We start from the raw sequence: 12,004 nt of genomic DNA on the forward strand, positions 1-12,004 counted from the left end.
AAGCCATCATTCTTTAAATCCCACCCATATATTTGCATTTCTAAGCTAGTCAGAGCATTGTTTTAGCACAGCTGGTGCATAACGGTGTGTATTGCTATGAGTCAGTACTGTGTACTGATCACACAGTATTGAGTTCAGTATAAATAGATGAATATAAAGTGATATACATTAGAGTGGAAAATCTGAGCCCCTCAGCCCTCTGATGTGCTGTGCAGATGTCATAAGTAAACACGCACCCCTAGGTCTCCTCTACAACAAGATTTTAGTTTTAAGGCATGCAGTATAATACAAAATAATGGTGTGGAATAATCCAGTTGGTGCCCTCATTCCTATCTCAAGAAAGGTATTGTGGCATTCAAGAAGATTCCATGGAGGGCAACAGAAATAATTAAAAGTTTGAAAAAATTGTTAAGAAAAAAGTTGGGGCAAACGTTCATCAGGCTGGTGCTATATCTGCTAGGAAGCAAAAAAGAAGAGCTTTGGCATGGTTGATAAAATAATGAAATACCATAGAGAAGGTAGAGTAGGACCATCTAGTCTCTTGGTCTAATAACAGAAACCTTGGAGACTTTATATTAAATTCAAGGCCAGTTTAAAACACTGTGCCTGCCCTGCATAGTTAGATCTTTGAAGTTCTTCCCACAGTGTTAAGAAATCAAGTGGATAAAAAAAACAATGGCTCATAGCGTACTTTGTCATACAAATTGTAATTCCAATTCTAACAAAAATGTTTGAAGGGTTTCAATATTATGCCTGAGGGCTCCAACTGATCCCTAGATACAAAAAATTAGAATAAAAACTTACTGGGGTATTGTTCATTCAAGAATTCATATGGCATATACATTTCAATTGCTAAGCTCATTCCTTACTTTAGGTAAGTTTAGGTTGGAAATCAGTAATTTTTTAACCATCAAAGCAGCAAAATTTAGGAGGAGTCTTCCAATAAGGAATAGCAGGAGCAAGACATCTAGCTACTTTTTGGGTACGCAGGATACCAGGGGAATTATTTTGATCCAGGAGGTTCCTTCCCCTCTTGTGTTTTTGTACGTTTTGTGTTTGAGTATGGGTATCAGGAAGGATGTTCCAACCCTTTTAGCATTTTGTGCCTTTCATTTAATCTCAAACTCTTTGCCCCATTTTCCCTGTAACATGGGGCTCTGAGTGGTTAAATTCATGGGATCTTAACTGTGGAGTCTTATTTATGAAAAGGTTTTCCTTGAAGTTCTCTATATTAGCATGCAGGTGATGGTTCAGCTGATTTGGTGAATGATGTATCACAGGCTTTTTGTGAAAGCTGCCCAGTCCGGTTCTTTTTTTCAGCTGTATATTTTCAGAGGCAAGAGTCATAAGAGTAGTTATTTAAAAAGCTAGAGGATGATTCCTCCCCCCTTGGAAACTGGTGAAAATGTTGCTCTTAAGGCAGGACATGACTTAAAATCCCCACAGAGAGGATGAATCAATTTCATAAATTGATGCTGTGTTTTCAGTTCTGTTAAGTCTTCTGAAATGCTGCTTCATGAGTGTTAAAAGACAGCTAATGTTTGCATCCATTTTAATCACTTTACACTTGAGCCTCAGTATACCTGGGAAGCATATCCTTGAAATTTTTGGCACATGTGAAGCTGCATGAGGAGTTGTGACCTGTTGGAGGCTCCCAAGTAGAAGGAAGACATTGCCAAACTGTAGAGAGCCAGCAGGATGGTCAGAGGGCTGGAGCACATGATGTGCAAGGAGAGGTGGAGAGACCTGGGCTTGTTCAGCCTGGAGGAGAGAGAGCTGATGGGGATCTTGTTGCCTAAAACTGCCTAATGGGAGCCTGCAGAGAAGATGGAGCCAAACTTTCTTCAGAGGTGCACATTGCAAGGATGAAAATGAATGGTCACAAGTGGCAGCAAGGGAAATTCCAATCAGATATAAGGATAAAAGTATTCACAGTGAGAACAGTCAAACATTGGCACAAGTTGCCCAGAGGTGCTGAGCAATCTGCATCCCTGGAGACACCACCTTGAGGAGCCTGACCTAACTTTGCAGCTGGCCCTGCTTTAAGCAGAGGGCTGGAATAAGACCTTGATTATTCTGTGATTTTAAAATGTAACTGGTTTTATCATGAAAGAGATACAGCATAAAAGTATGTGAGTGTGTGCACACATGTATTTAGTGAGAGAGAAAGGAACTAGAGGAGTAAAAGAGGAAGTGATACATGTCAGTGGACCTGTTTTATGAGTAACGAGGTGATAAGGGGGGGAGAACAGAGAATGCTAAATTTCCTTATAAAGACAAAATGTATTTCGCTATGGTGTTTTGTCATCAGTCACTTCCCTCACTGGGCTCAGTCTTAGGCTCACAGTCCTGGGCTTGACTAGCTGCTCTGCAGAAAAGGAACATTTTCGTACTCACGCAGCGACCTGTTTCGACATACTGCTTTTGCGGTTTCCCAAACCACAATTTTTTTTCTTTTTTAAGTTCCTTCCTTTCCACTGGAGTTGAAGCTAACACACAGTTGCTTTGGCAGTTTGGACTCACAGTTTGAGACCACGAGGTAAGTTCAGAGCACCTGCTGTTTTTCCACAAACCACCATTACTGAGTGTACGAGTAGTTTAACTGCACAGGAAATTGTGGTCGCCATGAAAAAGAAGTGCAGGTTCTGTGTTAGCATGAAATATTTTGCAGTTGTTCTGTGCATAGTATTTCTACAGTATTTCAGGAAAGTATTTGACAGATTTAACTGGTTAAAGTGGTATTTGACTGAGTAGAGTGGTAGCCTTTAAACTTCCATTTGCTGGCATTTGGTTAGCTTGGCAGGGTGTGAAGAAATATTGAGCAGTTACTTGGATTATAGAGCGGATCCTTGTAATAGGATAATTCTAATTCCAGTGATGAAAAGACTGATTTTTAAAGCCAATGTATTTCAGCCCATGTTGTTTACAATATACTGTGCTGCCTGTTAGGACATTAGGCTTTTATAAATGTAATATCACTCTCCAGACAATCAAATTGATCCATGGATTTGGAGCCAAATGTTACTGATTGTAATTTTTGACTACACTGATTGTAGTAGGGACTTTTGCTTGAAAATCAGCAACATGAGGTGGTTCTAAGACTATATTTGTTTTTTATGATCTTGACTGTTGAAGTTGGTCAGAGCTGTCCCTTGACTTCTTTGGGATTTTAATTCAGGCTGTAGATGAACTGTGACTTGCAAATGTCATGATACTCCAGGAGACATTATGTTCTACAGAAATATAGGAGGTAGTATAGACCTTTGGGCTTATCTTTCCGCTAAGAGCAGTGGACTTTGCTGTTTTTTTCAGGTAGTGGTTTCTTCAGTAAACACATTCAAGTTAAACACTGGCTGTACAACTGACTCTGTGAGTAACTTTGCTTTTCAAACAAATGGGACCTCAGGTCTTTGTTAGTGTAGCTGAAGCCACAGAAAGCATTAGCCACTTGACCCGTCACTGTTGCAAAAATATCAAGTGAAGACAATCTCCAAACAAATGGCAAAAGAGATTGTGTCATTAGAAGTGCAGATGGGTGCTCATGAGATGGCTGTCTGAATATCTTGATAAAAGCAGATCACACCCTTAAATCTGTCATGTGGAGACTCCAGCATGTAAATGTCTTCCCTGTCTCTTGCTTCTTGTGCCAGAGTGGTTTGCCCTCTCAAGCTGGGGCCAGAGGGCCTGGAGAGGGGATCAGGGATGGGCCTGAGCCCACAGGACATGCAGAAACCCCCCTCTTTGCTGGGTAACTCCATCAAAGAGGGTTGCTAGAGCCCGGAGGGACTGGGAAATACCTGCTTGCATGCTGATAGCGGGAGTGGGGATTTCTGCATCAGCTCTGCCCGTAATATCCAGATTGACTTAGCTCAGAAGCTGAAGAAAGTGCTCACACAATAGGTCAAAAAAGGAGCGGGGGTTGTACTGTTAATGTTTTTGAATATGCTTTCTCAGCTGAAATCTGTTAAGCATTTTGACTGAATACTGTTATAGTTATAGCAAATTTGGGATATTGTATAAAAATCATTGTATTTCAGTAAGTCCAATGGTGTTTCTTCTCTCTCCCTGCTCACAAAATCTACCACGCACTCCATAGTGTTATGTTATGCTACCAATTTTTTTTAATACTGCTCCCTACCAATTTCAGTCATGAGCAGCCTAAAATTCAGCTGTGTAGCAAGAAGCATAGTTATGAGACATTTTGATGAAAATCCTACAGTAAAAGTTATCACTATATATTCTTTAAAGTGTGAAAGAACTTTAGAGGGAAGCTGAGTAAAGGGGAAGGAAGGGGAGATGAATTAAGAAAGTACAGTGTATTCAGAAATTTAGCTGATTTTCATACTGTCATTTTTCATGCAAAACAGTAGAATCCAGTGAAACGCTGACACGAAATGTAAAATTTCTGTCAAAATGAAAAGTATTTATCAAAAAAAGCAAACTGCATTTAGCATACTAAATCCAGTTGTGCTCTAAGATGGTGTATGTGGCTCTACACTGGCCATGGTGTAGTAAAACAGACATTTTTTTCATTTATCGAAGAGGAAGGCTGTAGGCTGGGAAATAAATTGTTCAAAGAGAAAAGAGGCTGCCAGGGGTTTGCTCCCTGTTAAACTGAGACCATTTTTAAGTTGCTAGTTGCAATGCATTCCTGGCAGTGACACGTTTCTCGTGGTGGTTGGCACGGCCGACCACCTCCGAAGCTGCCGTTTCCTGTGGCGGGCACTGGCAGCCCTCCTCAGGGCTGCAGGCCACCAGCGTGGAGATGATGGCACATGGCCCCATGGGAGCAAAAGCAGTGAGAACAGGAAGAGGGTGTGCCGCGCGCCCCGAGACCAGGGCTTTTGGTGCGAACCAGCGCGCGTGGTGGCAGAGCGCCCGGGAGAGCAGGGCCACCACCTCACCCGCACCCACTCGCATCCCCACGTGGGCGCGGGTGAGAGAGGATGCTGCATTTTCTGCTGTTTTCTCAGCACCATCTGGGCTGTAAGGGCACTGTCTAGGCCAGAGAGCACAGGTTGAAGCCTTTGAAATACTGCTGTGCAGTAGGAGGGTATCTTTGGGATGACCAAATGCTCAGTCGCAAAGCCAAAGGAGGCATAAGAACACTGTACTCAATTTAATTAAGTTTCTGCTCAGTTTCCCCCATGCACAGAGACCCCACAGCTCCAAGCATGGTGTGACTGCAGGGTTGGGTCATAAGCAGAAGGCAGCCCATAAGGAGAGTGGATATTCAGATGTGCCGTCCGTTTGTCCGGCCTGGTTTGGGGGTTAAATGGCTTGCTCGCTTGGGGGCTTGCTGTGCCCTTAGGAATCACCTGCTGAAATCAGTGAAGAGTTGTGCAGAACTGATAAAAATAATACAACTCCCAAGTACGGACAGGCCGCCAGTCTATTCTGGGTGCTGGCAACGCGCACAGGATCTCCCAAACCACAGCAATGACATGAGAGACGTAAATCTGGGTGGAATCAATTGAACGCAAATGCGTATTTGCAGTCTGTACCTAAAAATAATGTCTCCACCTCTTTTTTACGGATGAAACCTGCTTTTAATATTTTCCATGCAGAGAGGAACTGCTTTCATCCTAATAAGCTGGAAACATGTGCAGCGTTCTCCTCCTCATGTATCAGATACTGTGCTTTCTTGGTAAATTTGAACTGAGTCAGTACTTTGTGATCAGATCTTTTGCCGCTGTGTTGCAGTATGGTGACTACCTGACAGCAATAAGGAGAGAGGCTTTTATCTGTCTGCCTGAGGGTTTTCTGTGCCTGGTCATGATGTGGCAGCTGTGGAGGAGCTCCTCGTACCAGTATCCAGCATGCCTCTGTCGAGTGTCCTCCTCCTCGCCTGCCTTAGCTAACGGAGGTGGGACTGGGTGGGACTGACCTTTTCATACCAAATAGGAAATTTGCTGAAGGACTGAAACTGTTTGGAAAACTGGCATGATTTGAAAACTGGCTTTGGCCAAAAAAAAAAAAAAGGAGAAAAACCATCACCAGAAAGCATTTGAGAATCCAAATGTTCAATTTCAGTTTTCATTCCAGAACATTTTCATTTAAAAGCTACCTGGTGTTTGAAAAGGAAGAGAAAAGGTAAGTGACCCAACAACAAAAAAAATCTAAAATGTCCTGGATCAACAAAAATGCTTTTTCCTTTTTTTAAAAAAAATTCAGCAGACTGACCTAAAAACCAATATGCACATATTACTACAGGAAGCATTTTGTAGGCTGTCTTCCTGGTATGATATATTTGACAGATGGAAGACACATAAGGACTGTATTTAAGGGTTCACAGCTCTGCATTTCAGTGGCTTAGTTTCCCTGAAGGATTGGCACTCCCTACTGCTGAGTATATTGGAAAGACATCTTCATTCCTTTACAAATTCTGTGGATTTTCCCTTCCTAAGGCCTGTTGACTCGTATTTGATTTAGGACTCAGGCACTGCATTAAAAAATAAGGTCCTTCATAAAAGGGAGCATTAAGAAAATAATTCATGGAACATCACCATGTTGCTTTCTGAAGAGTGATATATGTCCTTTTTCTGTGTTTCTTCCAATTCTGTGTGAAATATAATACATGAAGCGCAGCAGCTTAACAATTCCAGTGCCTACAGACAAAGTGAGATTTTGCTGGTGCAGGTAGTTGTCTTTTAAAATGTCTTTGTGACAAAGATTGTCATTTATTGTGAGCTACATTGTGGATCCAGGGAGGAACTATTTGCTATAACTTCAGAAAGATTCCTCTCTTTTTTTGTGTGTGTGCTGATTTAAACAACAAAATCCTAACCAGACTGAAGCCATTGTAATATCCAAGTTATACATCGCTAATAGAGTCAAGCATGCTTTTAGGATTTAAAATTTAGTTCAGCATTTTTGAGGAAACTAGAAAAAACGGTTATCAATGTGTGTGTCTAGCTATTTAAATAGGCAAATATTCATGCCACTGAGTGCATAACTGGAAAAACAAACATTTTTTATGCATCATCTCACCTGTTCAAAGATGTTGTAATTCTTTGTGCTTCTTCAGAGATTTTCAAAGTTGTTATTTAAGAAATGCATCTAAATTGACATGTGGTTCAAAACTTAATGGTGCTTGCTAATGCCATCAGCCAGGGTGAGCAGCTGCCTAGTCGTGTAACTAACCAGCAAGGAAGGAGGTAGAGATACCTTGAGACATATGGATTCAGGTTTTTATCTTACGTCACTAGTGGAAAAAAATCCTACTATGCCCCACAACTAAATGTCCATACAATCGGACTGGAAGCTGTGACACCAAATTAAAATAAAGGATGTTGATGGAAGTGTTTGTCTGTCTAAGACAACTGAATTCCCTGAAACCATCGCTACAAATTGTCGCTACTCCCAAATTGGCAGAAACTCTGGGGAATTTTAAAGTGTTAACGCTACTATCCTGCTTTGCTGTGAGTCCGGTATGGATTATTCTGCTAGTAGTGCGGGGACACAAGCATGTTATTTTGATTAGAATTTAACAATAACTACAGATAAATATATGAGAGAGAGAGAAATATGAGAGAGAGAAACCTTTGTCTCTCATAAATTTACAAGAGAAAAACATAACAATAGCAAGTATACTAAGAATATGAAGTGTAATTGGGAGGCAACCTATTTTGGATTATGTGAAAAATACATTTTGCTGATTGTCTGCAAGATGGCTTTGCCTCTGTCATTTACTGCTTTTTAGAATATGAAGTTTAAAGAAGTTAAAGTTGTTTTTGCCAATGAGCACAAGATGGAACTTTAAAATTGAGGAACTTTTAGCCCACACTGTTGTGGATGTAATACAGATTCTTCTTTCAACACAAGATCCACTGAATAATTTCTCTTTTTCTCTCTCCTTAGCAAGAGGCAAACTGACACTTGTCTCCACAAGGAAAATGTTTGTAAGGGCTGAACCCGTAAATTCTCCTCCTTTCTTATCTCCTCCTTAGCCCTTCCATAATATAGAAAATATGCTGTTAGAGATGCACGATTTGAACAGAAAATGCATGCAGAAAGGGCGGTGGCAGCTTTAGGGGATACATGGGCTTTTCTGTGGGGACACTTACAAGAGAGAGATAGAGAGAAATATTTCTGGGAAGGAATATCCTATCAGGGGCATTCTGATGAGTGAGCAGGAATGAGCAGGGTCCCAAGGATGCAAAAAGAATTTATCAAATAAAACCAGAAGAAAGAATATGCTGGAGATGCTGGCTACTCCCATATATTTTCTGAGCTGCAAGAACACTTCAGCTTTATCACAAGGGTTTCTGCTCAGTTCTGGTGGCACTTGTCTTACTTCTGCTCACTGGCAGGGCAGGCTGGGTGCCAGGAGAGGGCTTCTGGTGGTCTCTTTTTGAAATTAGCTGGAAAAGAAATACTCATTCAGAAAAGAGCTGGGGAAGTATTCCATAACCCTAATGGAAAGCCAGGCTTTTGGAAACTGGATTTTGGGGATGAGACAAGAAAGAGAAAAGAAAAGGAACCGGAGCCGTGAACTCTGATGAAGAAAAGGGCATGGTTTTGTGTGTAGAGGCGGACACAAAGTCTTGTGTTTCCTGATGCGATTCTAACTAACTGCTCTGTTTTGCAAGAGTGAAATGCTGGTGTTTCATCACTTTCAGAAGGAATAAACAAGTTGGAAGAGAAGATGGCAGAAGTAATAGGGAAATGTATGTGACAGCAAACACACACGCAGTCCTTTATCTGATCACTCTCTGACAGCTTAGAGGGATTACTGTAACATTAACAAAGTACTAATGCATTAAGAAAATAAAGCCAGGAAAGTCATTTATTCAAATTTCTCAGCACCAAATTCACTGTTAGGTTGATCCTGACCACATAAATATATGTTTGTGAAAGGTAATGTTGCCTCATGAAATTTGCTTTTTTGCTTTGGGGAAAAGTACAACTTTATGTCTAGCTGTAAAGTGCAGTTTTACGTCTTCAAGGTTTTCATTGTCTTGCCTGTAATAAAGCTTAAACACCAGAGAAGGGGAGGAAAATATGAAACAAGGTAACTATTTAATACAAGTCATGGAAGCCTTTAGGTTTTTAATGACTTTGCCATTTATTATTTATATTGCATCCTGAGAGCACACTTTGCCAAGTAATATATAACAAGGCAGCTTCTCAGACTATGGCTTCAAAATCAAGGGAGATGAAAGAACATATATATTGCTGTGTTTCAATTTAATATTAATATTTAGTTTTGAGATTGTTTTAGTGCTTCCATTATATTCCAGACAGAAAATGGTTTTTATTAGATCTCTTAAAGCATTATTAGATCTCTTAATACATATAATGTATTATTTTGGATATGACAGCAGGAAAGAGAATGCTTCACGTTTTAGTACATATTTGTTACCATTCTCAGCACCTTGAGTGAGACCATTTTTTTACATGAACATATAACTCAACATTTGTCTGTTGAGCAAGGAGTGTTTTTGCACTTTTTTTTTTTTTTTTTTTTTTGCAATAGCAGGCTTATGCTGTTTGACAAACAAAACAAGTGTCACATCCAGGCAATTTATAATCTGATGCCATTTGAAACTCAGCTTGTCTAAAAGAGTGTTTTATTTTCCTTCTGAATTTTTATTACCTCCCATTTCTTTCTTGTTGGCAGCTCCACTGTCTTTCTTGCTCCGACCTATGCATCCTGCCTCCATATCCAAGTACGTGCTGACTTTCATCTCTTTCTCTGCAAGGAACTTCAGTCCTTTCACTGATCTTCTATCAAGCCAAGTTCAAGATCCTTCCTCCCAGCTGCTGATGACCTTGAAATCTCATTCGTGCTGATGTTTTTATTTGTTCCCTCTCAAATTCCCCTCCCTCTTCCATGCTTCTCTCTCTGCCCTGCTTCTCTCTCTGCTTCTTGTCCTTGTCCATTGCCTGGCCTCCATCAGCTATTTTTCCCTTTGCTGATAGTGCCTGTGATCTCCACATATTCTCCTTCATTGTTATACTGTCCTCCGCATTTTCTTTTCTGCATTTGTGTTGCCTAAATGATTTTGCAAATACTTTGGAGAAGAGATTGGTAGTGTATATTTACAATGGCCTGGGGGTTATCAGTAACTGGATAATGCAGCTACGGTTGTTGGATGCTTGATGGGATGTCCATGTTGCATTGAGGATAATGAAGTGCTGGAAATGTTTGACCTCTAGAAGCAGATGACTCCACACTTAGCTGATAAAATCAGAAGAAAAATATTGGGCCTGATGTCCCACACTATTATCCAGAAGCAATTTACATTGCTGTTTGCCTAGACATTCTTTATTTTTAATAATCTAAGCAAAACAGGCAGTTTATATACAGAAAAGCAGCTTTTTTTAAAGTGGATTTGCTCCTTTTTGCTGTGTGTTGCTAAAGCCCTGGACTTTTATAGCTTCTTCTCTCTCTTGATTTCCCTGTCTTTGTTTTACTGCTTAAACAATTTCAGAAATGACAGTGATTTTTAATTGTGAATTACTCTGAAATCTTTACTCTGAAAATTCTGGTTTTGATTAGCCCAGTGTAAATTTGAGGACTTTCATGTATACTTAACAGCTCAGTTGTGTGACGGAGCAGACAGTAACAAGGGCTTCATGGTCCACGTACAACTACTCCTTGGGTGATCTAGGTCCAGTTCTTGTACTGAGATCTTAGTTTCATGGTTTCATTTAATCTCCCTGCTGAGTGTGTCCGTCTTTACAGAAGAGTAGTTAATATTGACTCCTCAAAAGATGTCAGAAGAGTGTGTTACAGCAAAACCTTAGGCCTGTCCATATACACATTACGTGTATACACACACACACACACACATACACACACACGTAAATATATAATATTAATAGGATTCTCTGTATTTAAGAGATCAGTAAGTTATTGGATTAGAAGGCCACAACCTCTTATGCAATTAAAATAGTCCAAGTTATGTTGGTGATAAATTTTTCCAGAGGTTATAAATCTCTTCACAAAGTAGTGTTACAGGCAACAATCTATGGTGTTTCTTATCTGTTATTCTCTAGAAAAGTCTTAATAGTATTAAAGGTTGTGTTGCAAATTACATTGCTTGATAAAGTGGCTAGATTGGAAGAAACGATCTTGCAATGGAATATGGATTTTCTTGATGATAGCACTACAATATTTTCATGCTTCCAGATGCTTTTTGGGTAATCCACATGCTCCAAAAAACATGCACCCATGCAACATTAAGAGATGAGTACTGAGGAATCAGAGACAGGAAACATATCAGGTTGAGGGAGGAAGACTATGGGTATCGGCAATTACTTAAGAAAACAGACTATGGGGTAAACTCCCTCTCATTTTACCCAAATATACATTACCCACATTGCTAGTGGATCACAGTGATTTTTACAGATAATACTTTAAAGTATGGTGGTTAGAACCACTTTTAATATTTGATTAGGATTTCAGTAGCAATCACAAGCTCTCTTATGCTGAAAACTGCATAGGGGCTCTTGGGCAAATGCATTATGTACTATGCTGTTTTTCTCTACTTATGAAAGTGGGAGTGAGTGAACAGATTTTTCTCTGGAAGTTGTTTTTAGTCCTTACCCCAAAATTGCAGTGATGAGGAGATAAGGCATGATACTACAGGGAGGCAGCAGACAAAAGCAGCAACCACTGAGATTGCCTTTGGGTAATTTCAGATCCATTTTGGTAATGGTTCTCTTTCTACACCACAGCCCACTGATACAAGGAATCAATGTATAAGTTCAGGAGAACATTAAACCCGAAGCCCAGATAAGTTGTGCACGGCTCTGTGTGTTTGTAGAGGGCTATAGCAAATCTGTCATTTTTTAAATCCTCTCTGTATATCTTTATAGAAAGTTTGGAATCTGAGCCTCCATGATGCAATGGCCTTTTTAGTCTGGGAATAAGGCATTTCTGGATTTTTTCTTTTTTTAAATTTAAATATTGCAACTACAGCAACTGCTTTCCAGGACAAATTCAGGTTTCTATTCTATTCCATTTATATAGTTGTGTGGTTAATTAATATGTAAA

General features: G+C 40.0%; 1 protein-coding gene across 2 annotated transcripts in view; it reads left to right on the top strand.

The window, feature by feature from the left end:
• The first annotated feature begins 2,352 nt into the window (after window positions 1-2,352).
• Window positions 2,353-12,004, top strand: part of LCP1 (lymphocyte cytosolic protein 1) — a 32,204-nt gene continuing 22,552 nt past the window's right edge. Inside the window, exons 1-2 of one of the 2 annotated variants that reach the window (XM_067292243.1) lie at window positions 2,353-2,539; window positions 3,313-3,369. The gene's annotated coding sequence lies outside the window, so the exon portion shown is untranslated. The remainder of the gene's footprint in view (window positions 2,540-3,312; window positions 3,370-12,004) is intronic. The other variant, XM_013948306.2, reaches the window with a different exon arrangement.

Source organism: Apteryx mantelli, chromosome 1 (genome assembly GCF_036417845.1).
Source record: "Apteryx mantelli isolate bAptMan1 chromosome 1, bAptMan1.hap1, whole genome shotgun sequence".
Classification (NCBI taxonomy): domain Eukaryota; kingdom Metazoa; phylum Chordata; class Aves; order Apterygiformes; family Apterygidae; genus Apteryx; species Apteryx mantelli.